Source organism: Canis lupus, chromosome 14 (genome assembly GCF_048164855.1).
Source record: "Canis lupus baileyi chromosome 14, mCanLup2.hap1, whole genome shotgun sequence".
NCBI lineage: Eukaryota > Metazoa > Chordata > Mammalia > Carnivora > Canidae > Canis > Canis lupus.
In genome coordinates, this window is record NC_132851.1 from 879,277 (window position 1) to 897,536 (window position 18,260).

The following is an 18,260-nucleotide window of genomic DNA, read 5'->3' on the forward strand; positions in this document are numbered from 1 at the left end:
AACCTTCCTTGTTTTTAAGGCTTCCACTTGGGACTGCATCTCAGTTATAGCATTTTTAACGTTGGCTTGACTAGATTTTAGTTCTTTTATTTCTACAGTAAGGGATTCTCTAGTTTTCTTCTGTGCTCTTTTTCCAGCCCAGCTGCTATCTTTATAATCATTGTTTTAAACTGTATTTAGACATCATATATGTGAATAGATGAACTTCCTGGCTTTGAGTACTACCTCATGTTATTTTATGAAGGTGAATTTCTCCATCTTATTATTTTTTTTCCAAAAAAGAAAGAAGGAAGAAAAAGAAAAACCAAGAAAAACAATAAAAACTGCCCTCCTAAAAGAACACCAGATTATTTTGGCCTGCTTGTTAAAAGATTCTAAATCCCAAAATAAGAAACACAATTAAAGTACCATGAAACTAAACATAAGAAACATATAAGGTACGTACATAAAAATTAAAATAAGGCAATTTATAAAATAGAATCAAAGAAAATACATGAAAATAAAGCACAAAGTACAAAGGAAGCTAGACCCTACTTTCCAGGCAGAGCTAAAGCTCTGCAGCCTCTGTGGTCCAACAGCTTGGTGGCAGCGAGTGGTCTGTGTGGGGTCTGGGAATGGGCCATGGCGCTGATTGTCAGGTGCACATCTGCCTGAGAGATGCACCTGCGGGGTCAGAGGTGGTGTGGGCTTTAGCGCCTCTGGCCTCCAGCGGGTCGCACTGTGCTGATCCCTGAGACTCAGCGCTGATGGGAGGGATACGGGTGGGGACGCTGGGTCCTCTTGCTCTGGGGCTGAGCATCCTGCCCCCCAGTCTGCAGGCCCACCACAGAAGAGCCGCGAAACCCCTGGGTCTCTGCCGCTTCTCTTAGAACCCTGCTTTCACTCTGCCTTCATCCAAGTTTCTTTTGGTTTTGTTTTTTTATCTCAGACTGTTGTGCCCAAGATTGCGAATATGAGAAACCACCGAGAAGTCGACACGAATGCAAACACACGAGGGTTAGTTTACAAGATCGAGCTTGTGTCCAAGTATACCCGACACAGCAGAGTAGGGACTTGGACCCCAAGGTGGGTTTTTGCTTAGTTTTAAGGGCTAGTCTCGGGGACCTCCAGAAGGGCTGGAGCTATTCCTCAAGTTCTGTTTACATTTTGATATGGGGCCTTCAAGGGCATTGAGCTCTGTTCTCATGCTAATAGGGCCTTCCTGTCCTAGTCCTGGGCTCAGTTTTGATTCTATTGTGGGGCTTTCTAGGACATTAAACTGTAAACAGCAAAGGTTCCACACCTGGAAGGGGGACGTCACACTCTCCCTATATGCTGAAGATGCGGTACTAGAAGCATGAAACCCGAGAGCCTCCACCAAAACCTGTTAGAACTAAGGAGTGCGTTCAGTAAAGTCACGGGACACAAACTTACCCTAAGAACAGAGTAGCCTTGCTGTGTCCCGACAATGAGCACTCAGGAAGGAAATGAAGGATATGACTCCCTTCTCCATTCTCAATTAATAATGAGACTGAACCAAAGGAGCACAAGACTTGTGCACTGAGCCATACCAGGCTCTGGGAGGCCATCCTAGGCTCATGGGGTGGGAGCCTCATCTTGTGAAAATGTCCGCAGTTCCTGAATCCACCCTCAGATTCAATGTCATTCCTATCAAAATCATGGTGGCAGATCCTATAAATAGGAAAAAAAAACCCATAACATCCATCCGCCCCCACAAATGACCCTGGACAGCAAATCAGTATTGGAGAGCCTGAGAGAGCGGGACGCAGCACTTTCCTATTTCAAATGATGTCACACAGACACAGGATAAAGCAGTGTGGTTCTCGGGCCCCCAGCTGGCTCCGTTGATTAAGCATCCAACTCCTGACCTCACCTCTGGTCCTGATCTCAGGGGTCCTGAGTTCTACCCTGGGCTGGGCCATGGACGAGGCATGGAGCCTATTTCGACAAACCAGACCCACAGTGGGTGGTCCCGGTATAAGCTGAATGAGCAAAACTGAGAGTCTAGAAGGAAATGTGCTCTGATACAAATGATTTTTTAACTTAAATTAATTTAAACCCAATTAATTAATGTATAGTGTGTTATACTTTCAGAGGAAGAATTCAGGGATTCACCAGTTGGAGATAACAGCAGTGCACGTGACAACACCTCCCCTGTTATCCCCAAACTCCAGCGGCCCTCAGTTTGTTTCCTTTCATTAAGAGTCTGTATTTCCTGCATCTGTTTTTATCATATTTGTTTTTCCTTCCCTTTACAGTTGTTATCTGCTTTGCTTCTTTAATTCCACCTATGAATGACACCACACGGTCATTCTCTTTCCCGACTGATTTATTTCACTTAACATGATCCCTCTAGTTCTATCCACGTCATTGCAAATGGCAAGATTTCCTTCTCTTTGATAGCTGAGTACCATTCCTCTCTCTATGACCATCATCTATCTCCAATCCTCTTTATCCATCATCTGCCTGAGGGCACCAAGACTCCTCCCACAGTGTGGCTACTGTGGACCCGGCTGCTGTGGACACTGGGTGCAGTTGTCTGACGTCTCACTGCATCTGTATCTTCGGAGTGAGCTCCAGGCCATACACCTGCTGGTCGCAGGACGGCTCTATTTGTAACATCCTGAGGAGCCTCCACACTGTCCAGGGTGGCTGCACTAGCCCGCAGTCCCACCCACAGTGGAAGAGGGTTGAGTGAGTTTTGCAGGATGTGGTAAAAGTCTGGTCCACATTTCATTTCGTGTCCTGTGGGCTCCAATTCCTTGTCCTTAGGTATTTCTGGGGAAACCGGGTGTTGGGCTCCGTTTCAGTGAGATGTTTCCGATGTTAACAGGCCACAGCTGGAGCCTGGATGAGGCAGGTGCGGCCTCTGGAGCACCCGACTCCTCCTGCATGGCCTCCTGCAGCACCTGAGTGTCCTGCAGGGGGTACCCGAGCCCAGGCCCCACCCAGGGGTGCGCATGCGCAGTAGTCTTCCTCTGCCTTCACTAACAGGAGCCAGCCTGTGCTGGGGAGGCCTGAGGAGGACATGGGGACGTGTCCACGCTGATGAATCCCAGCCTCCTCAGGACCCGCGGGAAGTCTCAGGGGGAAATTGGGCCGCGTTCACACTGACAGGAGCCCTGGTCTCCTCAGGACCAGCGCTGAAGTTCAGGAAGATGTGGGCCCGCATCCACGCTGCCAGGAGCCCTGGGCCACCTCAGGTCCCGCGGGGAGGCTTCAGGAAATTGTGGGCCTGCATCTACGCTGACAAGAGCCCCTGAGCCGCCCCAGGACCCACGGGGACACTTCAGGAAGATGTGGCACCACTTCCACTCTGGCAGGAGCTCCCGGCGCCCTCAGGATATAAGTTGAGGCTTCTGGAAGCTGGGTGCCCCATTCACGGTGACAGGACCCCCATCCTCCTCAGCATCTGCACTTTGGCTTCGGGACGTATGGGGATGCGTCTATGCTGACAGGAGCCTACAGCCTCCTCAGGATTCGCGGTGAGTTTTCTGGGGGACATGGGGCCATGCCCAGGCTGACAGGAGCCCCGGCCTCCTGAGGACCTGCTGTGAGGGTTCCAGAGGATGTGAGGCATAGTCCACAGTGATAGGAGAATAGGCGTCCTCAGGACCTGCTGACTATGACTCAGGAACATGTGGGGCCACGTCCGCACTCACATGAGCCTGGATTATTCAGGACCCCGTGGAGGACTCTGGAGGCGCCATTGGGGGCCACGTCCACATCAGAAGGGACTACTCACAACCATAGGGTAAGTGAATGGGTAGAATAAATGGTAGGGTCAGGGGAGGGGAGGCAGTTGATGGTTAGGCTTAGGTTAGATGTTAGGAGTTATGATTATGCTTATGGTTACGGATTAGAGGTTAGGTGAGGCATAAGTGTAAGGGTCAGTAGTTAAGAGTTAGGATGGGGGTTAGGGTTAGGGACAGGATTTAGAGTTAGGGTTAGGGTTTAGGCTCTAGGGATTAGGGCAGGAGGTTTGGAGTTGGGGTTAGGGTTATGGTTAGAGTTAGGGTTGGGCTTAGGTTTGCATTTAAGGTTAGGGGTTAGGATGTGAGTTAGGGTTAGGGTTAAGGGTTAGGGGTTAGAGTTAAAGAAGGGCTAGGTTTAGGGTTAGGGCGAGGGTTAGGGTTAGGATAGGGATTAGGGCTAGGGTTAGGGTTAGTGTTTGGTTAGGGGTTAGGTTTAGGGTCAGGTCATGGTCAGGGTATGGATTTGGAAAGGGGTAAGAAATACGGTTAGGGAGTGGGAAAAGGGTTAGTTTTAGGGTACAGGTTAGGGTACAGTTTGGGATATGGGATAGAATTAGTATTAGAGTGTTAGGGTTAGGGTACTGGGTAAGGTTAGGAATAGGATTTGAGTACATTAAGTTAAGGTTAGGATTAGAGGGTAGGCTTAGGGTTAGATTTAAGGTAGGGGTCAGGCTTAAGGGTTTAGGATAGGTTTAGGAGTTAGGGTGAGGGTTGGCAGGAACATTAAGTGAATATGTTTCGGTCTTGGGGTTTGTGTTTGGCTTTTAATTAGTGATAGTTCTTGTTTAAGGGTTAGGTTAAAGTTAGGATTAAGTGTAGGGTTAGGGTTATGTCTGTGTATGGTTAGAGTTTGGGTCTTGGCATGTGCCTGCACTGGGACTCCTAGTGTCTTGGGCAGTTTAGTTTTATGCACTCTATTTAGGTTTTGGGTTCAAAGATAGCATGACTCCACCAAGTCAGTGGCCTCCCCAGAGAATCAAAATCCAGGCTTCTGCTGGGGTCAGAATAGACAGGGCAGGCTTCTCCCGAGCTGAGCTAAGGAGGGGATTTGTGCCTCTAAATAATCTATTTGGATTTTCAGTTGCCTTTCTGATTTTATCTCTCGTGTGCACATGTTTCATCAATCATACCAATTATCGTTTTAAAATTTTACTTGAATTCCTGTTTGTAAACACAGTATGATATAGTTTCAGGTTTACCACATAGTGATTCAATCCTTGGATACAACTCCTGGTACTGGTCACAGGTGCCCTCCAGTATCCGCATCCCCTGATTCCCCATCTCCCCCACCTTCCTTTGGTGTTGATTAGCTTATTCTCTGTGGTTAAGAGTGTGTATCTTGGTTTGCTTCTCTCATCCCCCCTCTGCCCCTTTGCCAGTTTGTTTGTTTTTTTAAAATTCACATGTGAATGCCATTGTATGGTATTTGGTATCTTTCTCTGACTGACTGAGTTCATTTGGCATAAGTCCTTTACACTTTTCCCACGTCATTTTAAATGGCTTCATTTCATCCCTTCTGATGACCCAGTGATGTCACAGTGTGTATATTTAGCACATCGTCTCTGCCCATTCTTCTGTTGATGGACATCTGGGCTGTATCCACTGATTGGCTTTTGTTGATAACACTGCTAGAAACACTGGGCTGCGTGTTCCTCTTCCAATCTACTAAACTACTTTTGTATCCTCGTGGAAAATACCTAGCTGTGCAATTTTGGAATCGTAGGGTAGCTCTATTTTTAACTTCTTTTTATTTTATTTTTATTTATGATAGTCACAGAGAGAGAGGCAGAGACGCAGGCAGAGGGAGAAGCTGGTTCCATGCACCAGGAGTCCGACGTGCGATTCGAACCCGGGTGTCCAGGATTGTGCCATAGGCCAAAGGCAGGTGCCAAACAACTGTGCCACCCAGGGATCCCCTATTTTTAACTTGTCGAGGACCCTCCAAACTGTTTTCCACAGTGGCTGCACCTGTTCGCATGCACACCAGGAGTGTAACAGGGCTCCCTCTTCTGCATAGCCTCACCAACACCTGTTGTTTCTTGTGTTGTTAATTTTAGCCATTCTGATGGCTGTCAGGTGACATCTCATTGTGGTTTGCATTTCCCTGATGATGGGTGACGCTGAGTGTCTCTCCGTGTGTCTGGTGGCCATCTGGATGTCTTGTCAGAGACAAAGTCCATTCACCTCTTCTGCCCATCTGTAGTTGGATAATTTGTATTTAGGATGCTGAGATTTATATTTGCTTTATGTATTTTGCATACTAACTGTTTATTGGATGTGTTGTTTACAAATATCTCCTTTCATTTTGTATGTTGCCTTTTAGCTTTGGTTGTTTCCTTCACTTTGCAGAAGCTTTTAAATTTGATGAAGTCCCAATAGTATTTTTGCTTTTGTTTCCCTCACGTCAGAGGCATATCTAGAAAGAAGACCCAATGGCCAATATCAAAGATGTTGCTGCCTATCTTTTCTTCTTTGTATATGGTTTCAGGTCTCACATTTAGGTCTTTCATCCATTTTGAATTTATTTTATATATATATGGTGTAAGAAAGTGGTCCAGTTTGATTCTTCTGCATTTGGCTACCTGGTTTTCCCAACACCATTTGTTCTTATCCTGGGGTCAGTGTTAGGGTTTGTTGAAGAGACTGTCTTTGTGCCATTGGATATTCCTTCCTGCCTTGTTGTCGATTAATGCATCATAGAGTTACAGGTTTGTATCTTGTTTTGGCTTTCCATTCTGTTCTATTGATCTAAGCATCTCCTGTTGGGAGATTCTTGATTGATGATTCAATTTCTTTGCTGGTTATCTGCCTGTTCAAGTTTTTTATTTCTTCTTTTTCATTTTTGCTATCTTATATATTTCTAGGAATTGATCTATTTCTTCCAGGTTCGAGGTTGCTGGCATATAATTTTTCATAATGTTCTCTTATAATCGTTTGTATTTCTGTAGTGTTGGTTGTTATTTCTCTTTTCTCATTTGTGATTTTATTTGGGTCCTTTCTCATTTTTTATATTTTTTCTTTTTTAAATATTTTATTTATGTATTCATGTGAGACACAGAAAGGCAGAGGTAAAGGCAGAGGGAAAATGAGGCTCCAGCTGGCCCTGATGGTGGACATGATTCCCCTGGACCCCGGGATCATGATCTGAGCCAAAGCAGATGCTCAACCCCTGATACACCAAGGTACCTTGCTGATTCAATTCCTTTGCAAATTATGGGTCTGCTCACATTTTCTATTTCTTCCCATTTCAGTTTTGCTCATTAGCACATTTCTAGGTATTTGTCCATTTCTTACAGGTCCCCCAGTTTGTTAGTGTATAATCATTCATAGTATTCCCTTATAATTGTCTAATTTTTCTGGTGTTGATTGTGATCTCTTCTCTCATTTGTGATTTTATTTATTAAGTCTTTTCTCTTTTCTCATTGATAAGGCTGGCTAGGGCTTGATCCATTTTCTTAATTATTTTGAAGAACCATCTCTTTGTTTCATTATTCCATTCTACTGCTCTGTTGTTTCTGTATTGTTTATTTCTGCTCTCACCTTTTTTTCCCCTTATTCTGTAGTCTTTAGGCTTTTTTTGCTATTCTTTTCCAGACTCTTTAGGTGTAGTGTTAGGTAGTGTATTGGAGACTTCTTGTTTCTTGAGGTAGGCCTGTATTGCTATTCTACTTCCCCCTTAGGACTGCCTTTTCTACATCCTAGAAGTTTGGAGAAACATGTTTTCATTTTAATTTGTTTTAAATTTCCTCTTTAATTTCCTGTTTGCTCCATTCATTCTCTAGTAGGATGTTCATAATCTCCACGTATTTTTGGTCTGTCCAAATTTTTTCTTACTGTTGACTTCGAGTTTCATAGCGTCGTGGTCGAAAATGTACAGGGTGTGATATCAACCTTCTTGTACCTGTTGTACCTGTTGAGGGCTGATTTGTGGCCCATGATATGACCTGTTCTGGAGAATGTCCCATGTGCACTTGAAAGGAATGTGTATTCTGCTTTAGGTTGAAATGTTCAGACTATATCTGTTGAGTCCCTGTGGTCCAGTGTGTCAAGGCTATTGTTCCCCTGTTGATTTAATGCATAGATGATCGGTCCATTGATGTAAGTGGGTGTTAACATCTCCTGTCATTGTATTATTATCAGTGAGTTCCTGTATGTTTGTTGTTAATTGGTTTGTATATTTAGGTACTCCCATGTTGGCAGCATAAATATTTATTTGTTGGAACTTTTTTTTAAAATAAATTTATTTTTTATTGGTGTTCAATTGACCAACATACAGAATAACACCCAGTGCTCATCCCGGCAAGTGTCCCCCTCAGTGCCCGTCACCCATTCACCCCCAACCCCCGCCCTCCTCCCCTTCCAGCACCCCTAGTTCATTTCCCAGAGTTAGGAGTCTTTATGTTCTGTCTCCCTTTCTGATATTTCCCACAGGTTTCTTCTACATTCCCTTATATTCCCTTTCACTATTATTTATATTCCCCAAATGAATGAGAACATACACTGTCGTTCTCCGATTGACTTACTGCACTCAGCATAATACCCTCCAGTTCTATCCACGTTGAAGCAAATGGTGGGTATTTGTCGTTTCTAATGGCTGATTAATATTCTATTGTATACATAAACCACATCTTCTTTATCCATTCATGTTTAATGGACACCAGGCTCCTTCCACAGTTTGGCCATTGTGGACATTCCTGCTATAAACATCGGGGTGCAGGTGACCCGGCATTTCATTGCATCTGAATCTTTGGGTAAATCCCCAACAGTGCAATTGCTTGATTGTAGGGAAGGTGTGTTTTTTCTTTTTTTTTTCTTTTTTTAATTTATTTATGATAGCCACACTGAGAGAGAGAGAGATAGGGGGGGGCAGAGACATAGGCAGAGGGGAAGCAGACTCCATGCACTGGGAGCCCGACGTGGGATTCGATCCCGGGTCTCCAGGATCGCGCCCTGGGCCAAAGACAGGCGGCAAATTGCTGCGCCACCCAGGGATACCTTAGTTCTAATTTCAAGGCATTATGGTCTGAGAATATGCAGGGGACAATCCCAATCATTTGGTATCGGTTCAGACCCGATTTGTGACCCAGTATGTGGTCGATTCTGGAGAAAGTTCCGTGTGCACTTGAGAAGAATGTGTATTCAGTTGAGTTTGGATATACAGATCTGTAGATTTCTGTGAAATCCATCTGGTCCAGTGTATGATTTAAAGGTATCGTTTCTTTGGAGATGTTTTGCTTAGAAGACCTATCGAGGGTAGAAAGAGCTAGATTGAGGGGATCCCTGGGTGGCTCAGCGGTTTAGCGCCTGCCTTCAACCCAGGGTGTGATCCTGGAGTCCCAGGATCAAGTCCCACATCGGGCTCCTTGCGTGGAGCCTGCTTCTCCCTCTGCCTGTGTCTCTGCCTCTCTCTCTCTCTGTGTCTATCATGAATAAATAAAATCTTTTAAAAAAAAGAGCTAGATTGAAGTAACCAAGTGTAAGTGTATTATTATCTAAGTATTTCTTCACTTTGTTTATTAATTGGTTTAAATATTTGGCAGCTCCCACATTCGGGGCATTTATATTGAGGATTGTTAAGTCCTCTTATTGGATAGATCGTTTAAGTATGATTTAGTGTCCCTCTTCATCTTTCACTACAGTCTTCGGGGTAAATTTTAGATTATCAGGTATAAGAATGGCTACCCCTGCTCTCTTTTGAGGACCCTTTGAATGGTAAATTTTTCTCCAACATTTCATTTTCAGGTTGTAGGTGTCCTTCTGTCTAATATGAGTCTCTTGTAGACAGCAAATAGATGGGTCCTGCTTTTTTATCCAGTCTGAAACCCTACGCCTTTTGATGGGGTCATTAAGCCTGTTCACGTTCAGAGTTACTATCGACAGATATGAGTTTAGTGTCATCATGATATCTTTTCAGCTCTTGTTTTGTGGATTGTTCCACTGAACTTCTTCTTAAAGGGGAATTTTAAGAGTCCCCCATAAAATTTCTTGCAGAGCTGGTTTGGAGGTCACATATTCTTTCAGTTCCTGCCTGTCTTGGAAGCTCTTTATCTCTCCTTCCATTTTAAATGAGAGCCTTGCTGGATAAAGTATTCTTGGTTGCATGTTCTTCTCATGGAGGACCCTGAATATATCCTGCCAGCCCTTTCTGGGCTGCCAGGTCACTGTGGAGAGGTCTGTTGTTACCCTAGTGCTCCTTCCCATAAAGGTCAGGATTTTCTTGTCTCTTGCTGCTTTAAGGATCTTCTCTTTATCTTTGGAATTTCAAGCTTCACGATTAAATGTCGAGGTGTTGGACAGTTTTTATTGATTTTAGGGGGGATCTATTTCCTGGATCTGAATGCCTGTTTCCCTTCCCAGATTAGGAATGTTTTCAGTTAGGATTTGTTCAAATACATATTCTGGCCCTCTGTCTATTTTGGCACCATCGGTAACCCCAATTCCACGTAGGGTTTTCTTCCTCAGGCTGTCGTTTATTTCCCTTAATCTGTCTTCCTTGTCTTTTAATTGTCTGTCTCTTTTTTCCTCAGTTTCTCTCTTTGCCATCAACTTGTCTTCTATGTCACTCATTCGTTCTTCCACCTCGTTATCCCTCGTCGTTAGGACTTCTAGTTTGGATTGCATCTCATTCAATTGATTTTTCATTTCGGCCTGATTGGATCTAAATTCTGCAGTCATGAAGTCTCTTGAGTCCTTTATGCTTTTTTCTAGAGCCACCAGTAGCTATATAATAGTGTTTCTGAATTTGCTTTCTGACATTGAATTGTAATCCAGATTTTGTAACTGTGGGAGAGACGACTGTTTCTGATTCTTTCTTTTGAGGTGAGGTTTTCCTTCGAGTCATTTTGCTGAGTGCAGAGTGGCCAAGACAAATTGTATTGGGAAAAGGAGAAAAAGAGAGGAGAGAAGGAAGGAAAGAAAAGAGAAAAACGAAAAAGAATAAAGGAAAAAAGAAGGAAAAAAGAGAATAAAAAGAGAAAGAAAAAGAAAGAAAGGGAGGAAGTGGAGGGCGAAGCAATCATAAATAAAAAAAACATGGGGGGTATCTTCTGATTCTGTATACTTTAAGTTCCTTGACTTCCCCTGGAACTTGTCCGTCTAGCCGGTCTTCTGGGGTAGGGGCATGTTGTGCTGATTTTCAGGTGTTAGCACGTGGGGGAGCTGCTCTGTCCCCTGCCTGGTGCAGGGCTCAGTGGGGGTAGTTTACCCCGTGAGGCCCCAGGAGGAACAACCCCAGTGTCAGCGACCAGCTCTGGAATCCTGTATTCAGCCCCCGCAGTAACATGGGAGCAGTCCATCTGCAAGTCCTGGAGGCTCTGGGGCTGGGCCGCTGATCTGCTCAGCTCTGGACAGGAGCGTCCTTGGTGTCCTAGGCCCTCTGGGCCTCTGTCTGTCCCGGGGGAGACCGAATCCTGGGCTGTGTCCGGCGCCCTGTGCTCCGGGGCCTGCACTGTTGGATTCTCGCTCCCAGCTGTACAGCCACCTCACTGTGGAGCCACCGCCCGAGCTCCTCCAAGTTGCTCCCAGAGCTCCAAATCCCCCTCTGAATGGAGCCTCTTCCGTTGCAGGAGGCGCCGCTGCCAAGCTGCTCCTGGGCCGTGCAAACACCTCTGTGCAGAGCTGCCACCTGAGCCCCTCAGAGCTGCTCCCCAGTCAATGCATGTGCCCTGCAGCCCTTAGGGAGCTCGCTGCACTCTCCTGGGAGTGCATGTTTCTATTAGTGTCCCAGGGTGCCCTAGGGCATCCCCGCCTTCCTGGGGTCCTGCTCTGACTCCTTGAAGGGGCCATTCTGCCCTGGAAGATTGGTGAAGCTCCTCCTTCTCCCAGGACAGAGCTCTTCTGCCCTGTGAGCACTCACCCCGGCCATAGCCAGGCTCCTCACAGGGCCCCTCACCCTTGGATGCCTTTTGTTTCTTTATTTCTTTTTCCTGTCTTCCTACTTTTATAGAATCACGAACTTTTCCACTGTAGCATTCAAACTGGTCTCTGTTTAAATCTCAGGCTGAATTCGTAGATTTCCAGGATGATTTGAAGGTTATCTAGGTAATTTCGTGGGGACAGGTGATTTGGGGACCCTACAATTCCGCCATCTTGCCCCTCCTCCTGTATGTTGCCTTTTAGCTTTGGTTGTTTTCTTCATTGTGCGGAAGCTTTTCAATTTGATGAAGTCCCAATAGTATTTTTGCTTTTGTTTCCCTCACCTCAGAGGCATATCTAGAAAGAACATCCAATGGCCAATGTCAAAGATGTTGCTGCCTATCTTTTCTTCTTTGTATGGTTTCAGGTCTCACATTTAGGCCTTTCATCCATTTTGAATTTATTTTTTATATACATGGTGTAAGAAAGTGGTCCAGTTTGATTCTTCTGCATGTGGTTGCCTGGTTTTCCCAACACCATTTGTTCTTATCCTGGGGTCAGGGTTAGGGTTTGTTGAGGAGACTGTCTTTGTTCCTTTGGATATTCCTTCCTGCCTTGTTGTCGATTAATGGATCATAGAGTTACAGGTTTGTATCTTGTTTCAGATTTCCATTCTGTACTATTGATCTAAGCGTCTCCTGTTGGGAGATTCTTTTTTTTTTTATGATAGTCACACACACAGAGAGAGAGAGAGAGAGAGAGAGGCAGAGACACAGGCAGAGGGAGAAGCAGGCTCCATGTACCGGGAGCCCGACGTGGGATTCAATCCTGAGTCTCCAGGATCACGCCCTGGGCCAAGGCAGGCGCCAAACTGCTGTGCCACCCAGGGATCCCCCTGTTGGGAGATTCTTGATTGTTGATTCAATTTATTTGCTGGTATTCTGTCTGCTCAAGTTTCTTATTTCTTCCTTTATCATTTTTGCTATGTTATATATTTCCAGGAATTGATCTATTTCTTCCAGGTTCTAGGTTGCTGGCATATAATTTTTCTTTTTTTTGGCATATAATTTTTCATAATGTTTTCTTACAATCGTTTGTATTTCTGTAGTGTTGGTTGTTATTTCTCTTTTCTCATTTGTGATTTTATTTGGGTCCTTTCTCATCTTTTTATCTTTTTCTTTTTTAAAGATTTTATTTATAGATTCATGAGAGACACAGAGAGGCAGAGGGATAGGCAGAGGGAAAATGAGGCTCCATGCGGGGAGCCTGATGTGCGACTTGATCTCCCAGGTCCCTGGGATCATGACCTGAGCCAAAGCAGATGCTCAACCCCTGAGGCACACAGGTGCCTTGCTGATTCAATTCCTTTGCTAGTTATGGGTCTATTCACATTTTCTATTTCTTCCTATTTCAGTTTTGCTCGTTTGCACATTTCTGGGGATTTGTCCATTTCTTCCAGGTCTCCCAGTTTGTTAGCGTATAATTTCTTTGTATTCCCTTATAATTGTCTAATTTTTCTGATGTTGATTGTGATCTCTCGTCTCTCATTTGTGATTTTATTTATTTAGGTCATTTCTCTTTTCTCATTGATAAGGCTGGCTAGGGCTTGATCTATTTTATTAATTATTTTGAAGAACCAGCTCTTAGTTTTGTTATTCCATTCTACAGTTTTGTGGTTTCTGTACTGTTTATTTCTGGTCTCATCTTTACTTTTTCCCTTATTCTGTAGTCTTTAGGCTTTGTTTGCTATTCCTTTTCCATCTCCTTTAGGTGTAGTGTTAGGTTGTGTATTGGAGACTTCTTGTTTCTTGAGGTAGGCCTGTATTGCTATGTATTTCCCTCTTAGGACTGCCTTTGCTACATCCCAGAGGTTTGGAGAAACATGTTTTCATTTTCATTTGTTTTTTTTTTATTTTTATTTATTTATGATAGTCACAGAGAGAGAAAGAGAGAGAGGCAGAGACACAGGCAGAGGGAGAAGCAGGCTCCATGCACCGGGAGCCCGACGTGGGACTTGATCCCGGGTCTCCAGGATCATGCCCTGGGCCAAAGGCAGGCGCCAAACCACTGCGCCACCCAGGGATCCCCCTCATTTTCATTTGTTTTAAATTTCCTCGTTAATTTCCTGGTTGCTCCATTCATTCTCTAGTAGGATGTTCATAATCTCCACGTATTTTTGGTCTGTCCAATTTTTTTTCTAACTGTCGACTTCAAGTTTCATAGCGTCGTGTTCTGAAAATGTATATGGTGTGATATCAACCTTCTTGTACCTGTTATACCTGTTGAGGGCTGATTTGTGGGCCATGATATGATGTGTTCTGGAGAATGTCCCATGTGCACTTGAAAGGAGTGTGTATTCTGCTTTAGGATGAAATGTTCAGACTATATCTGTTGAGTCCCTGTGCTCCAGTTTGTCAAGGCTATTGTTCCCCTGTTGATTTTCTGCGTAGACGATTGGTCCATTGACATAAGTGGGTGTAAAAATCCCCTTTCATTGTATTATTATCAGTGATTTCCTGTACGTTTGTTGTTAATTGGTTTGTATATTTAGGTACTCCCATGTTGGCAGCATAAATATTTAGTTGTTTGATCTTGATAGAGAGTCTTTTTAATTATGAAAAAATGCCCTTCTTCATCTCTTGTTACACTATTTGTTCTTTCTTTTTTGAAATTTAAATGTTTTATTTATTTATTCGTGAGAGATACACAGAGGAGCAGAGGAAGAAACATAGCAGAGTGAGAGGCAGTCTCCCCTAAGGGAGGCCGATGATGACTGGATCCTGGGATCCCAGGATCACACCCTGAGCTGAAGGCAGATGCTCAAACACTGAGCCAACACGTGTCCCCCAGGGTTTGGTTTCAAATCTCGTTTGTCTGATATAAGTATGGGTCCTCCACCTTTCTTTTGATATCCATTAGCGTGATAGACGATTTTCCATCCCCTGCCTTTCAATCTGTTGGTGTCTATAGGTCTAAGGTGAGCATCTTGTTGGCAGCGTACAGATGGATGTTGTTTTTTTAATAATAATTTTATTTATCAGAGAGACAGAGAGAGAGAGGAGAAAATTATGCAGAGAGAGAAGCAGGCTCCCCACCAGGAGCCCAATATGGGACTCAATCCCAGACTCCAGGATCACACCCTGAGTTAAAGGCAGAGGCTCAACCCCTGAGCCACCCAGGCATCCCGGATCCTGTTTTTTAACTACTCCATACCCTATATCTTTTTTTTTAAAGATTTATTTATTTATTTATTCATGATAGTCACACAGAGGGAGACAGAGAAGCAGAGACACAGGCAGAAGGAGAAGCAGGCTCCATGCACCGGGAGCCCGACGTGGGACTCGATCCAGGGTCTCCAGGATCGTGCCCTGGGCCAATGGCAGGTGCCAAACCGCTGCGCCACCCAGGGATCCCACCCTATATCTTTTTATTGGAGCATTTAGTCCATCATCATTCAGAGTGACTATTCAAAGATATGAACTTTGTGCCTCTGTGTTACTGGAAGAGTTGGTATTTCTGGTGACGTTCTCTGGTCCTTTCTCATATTTGTTGCTTTTGGTCTCTTTCTTCCCCCACTAGAAGAGTCCCTCTTAAAATTCCTTACTGGACTGGTTAAGTGGTCATGAACTCCTTTATATGTTGCCTGTCTGGGAAAATCTTTATCTCTCCTGAATGACACCCTTGCTGAAGAAAGAATTCATACAAATTGGATGGCAATAAAAAGAAATTTAAAAACATAAAGTAAATTCTTGCTAATATAATTGAGGAAAATGTATTTAGGATGAAAACCAGAAGCAGAAAGAGAGGAGGACGGATTTCACCTTCCGTAGCCTTCACAGGGACCTGGTTTCCTTTCCTAGGAGTGGCCCCCCCCTCAGGATGATGCTTCCTGCCCCTCTGCCCTCCTTGTTGGAACACAGCCGGTACAGCTCCAGCACCTCTACAGTCGTGGTTTATAGCGTTTTCCATGTATCCTATTGGGGACCACAGCGTTGTGTATGTAACCATCTGGCTGCTGTCTGACAACATTGGGGGGATTCTGACTTTTGTTGCTTTTGAGGTGTGTGTGTCTCTATCACATGCAGCTATCCCATGCAGCAATCGGATCCTCTGGCTGGGTCACCAAAAAACCCCGAAATGGTTGGCACAAAATCATTTCTGGTCCTGTCTCTGGGCAGTTAGCTGGGCTCTCCTGGCAGTGCCGGGGCTCGCTCGTGCAGTGACTTTCAGCTGGAGGGTCAGCTGAGCTTGAAGTTCCAGCTCGGCCACATTCCCATGTCTGGCAGTGGGTCTGGCCACTCCTGGAAGGTACGTGGGGACTTCAGCTGTGTGTGCCTGGTGGCGCCCCTGCAGGGGCTTGTTGGGGCCAAGGTGATGCCCCCTCCTCTCTCTGGGGGTCTCTACACGCTCCGTGCACAGAGTTCTGGGAGACACAGAAACGGGCTGGCAATGCATTTTGGCACCACAACACTTTATTGACTTTCTACAGCAAACGGGCTCAGAGCCGTGGTTTTGTGTCTTCCCCTGGGGAGGGAGACCTTTCTGTCCTTTAAGGGGAGGGCAAGAATCACACAGGGTGGGGGGGCAGGTGCTGGAGTCCCCCACCTGGGAGCATGTGTGGACTCCGGGTGGGGGCATGTGTCCTGAGGTTTCAGCCTGAGTGATGGTACTGAGGATATCAGAGCTGACCTGAACCTGCAACTCATGGGCTCCTGTGCTGGGTCCCTGAAGGGCAGCTGGATCCCGGCCTTGGAGCCTCTTTGGGCCCCAGCACCTGGAGGAGCCTGCCTCCTGGTGTGGGTGTGGGTGGGGCCCACCAGCTTGCCCCTCCTCTCCCCACACTGGGGTGTCCCAGGATCCCCAGGGCTTCCCTAGATCAGCGACCTGGATCTGTGGGGCACGCCCAGGGCCCTGCAGGCCACATCCAGCTGTGAGAGGGCTTGCTCAGCCTGGGGCCAGAATCCAGGGCTGGCCAGGGCCATGGGGATCTGATTCCATTAGTCTTTGTGTTGAGACTGGTGGGGGCTCAAGTCAACCCAGCCCCCACAGAGCCTGGGCCCAATCAGCCCAGGTACCTCTGGTTTAGGGCCTGGTGTCCTGTGCAGGGTGTCCTGCCCTCTAGGAGTGACATTGGTTGGAGGCAGGGCACAGTGGTTCCTCTGATTCACTCATCTGCTCACACACTGTCAGGGGCTCCCTGCCGTCCCTCCTCCCTGCAACCCCTGGGTACTCTATGGGACACCCGGGATTCTGATGGGAGCAGGGTATCCAGAGAACCCCAGGGAGGCTGATCATGTCCCACAGGGGGCAGCTAGATTGGGTCCTTGCTCGGGGCCGATGGTGTGGTGGTGGATGGTGTGGGGGCATGGGTATGATGGTGCTGGAATGTGGGGAATGGTGTAGGGGGGATGGTGTTGGGGTATACTGTGGTTGGGTATTGTGTGAGGCTGTGTGTGTTTGAGGGGGATGGGGTAGGGGCGATGCCATGGGGGATGATGATGTTAGGGGATGGTGTGGGTCTGGGGAATGGGGGGATGGCGTGGGGGCCGGCAGACAAAGGGCATCCCCTTTCTCTAAGATGCACACAGAGACGTCTACAAATAAAGGCGACCCCATTCTGGGGTTTGTTGTAACACCTGCCCCTGTGGCCCCATGTGGTGAGTGCAGGGCCCTGGCTGTACCAGGGGCATTATCTGGGGGTCATCATAATATGTATGTTTTCAAATTGCAAATTGTCTCAAATTAAATGCACAGAATTTTGAAATATATAAAACACTGAGAGTGGGTGTCACTCTGAACCGTCCGACCCTCATGGGATCGATGTGTGTCCTGCTCCAGCCGCGGACATGCCGTTCAGACCCCAGGTCCGGTTCCTATCCCCCATGTCTCCCACCCCATCCCCTGCTTCTCAGGGGGCCGTCCCTCTCCCCTTTGGTGTTCAGCTCCCATGGGTACCCCTGGAGGCCACATCCTTGTGGCCTCCTCATCCCTGAGGCCCCGGAGGTGTGGTCATCCCCATCACCCTACCATGGAGCTGTGTGTTGTTGGCTGCTATTGCTCCCCCTGGCCTCAGAGGCCCCATTTACCTTACCCAAAAGCCTCTGAGGCCCGGAAGCCCCCTGGCCCAGCAGCCTCACCCGTCCGCCTAGCAGTCCTAAAACATTATGTGGCTGCTGAACTTCCTGATGACGTCCAGGTCTACCTGCGTGATGTCCCTGGAGGAGACCAGGGCATCCTGCTTCATTTCCTGTGGGAAAACCGGGGAGGAGGAGCAGGCGTCAGGAACAGAGACCCGACCTGTCACGAGGTGCCGTGCTGGGCAGGGAGCCCTGGGGCCACCATGGGAGTGTGTCCGGCCGAAACCTCCTTCCTTCCTCTGGGAGGCCAGGGAAGGCAGGAGTGCCCACCGTGCCCGTGGGACCTGTGTGACGGCCTGTGCCCAGCTGTTGTAGGCAGGGAGGTGACTGAGTTTCACCCTGGGTGGGAGGGGATAGGGGTTCAGTCAAGGTGGGAGGGAACATGGAGGTGTTGTGCCCAAGATTGCGAATCCGAGAAACCACTAAGGAGCTGACACCAATGCAAACACACAAGGGTTGATTTCCAAACTCGAGCTTGCGACCAAGTACACCCAACACAGCGGAGCAGGGACTT

General features: G+C 46.5%; 1 long non-coding RNA gene across 2 annotated transcripts in view; it reads left to right on the plus strand.

Annotated features, from left to right (window-relative positions):
* Positions 1-3,010: 3,010 nt before the first annotated feature.
* Positions 3,011-18,260, plus strand: part of LOC140603340 (uncharacterized) — a 48,757-nt gene continuing 33,507 nt past the window's right edge. The window contains exon 1 of one of the 2 annotated variants that reach the window (XR_012006317.1): positions 3,011-3,485. This is a non-coding gene — a long non-coding RNA (uncharacterized lncRNA). Of the gene's footprint in view, positions 3,486-3,519; positions 3,755-18,260 lie in introns of those variants that run through there. The other variant, XR_012006316.1, reaches the window with a different exon arrangement.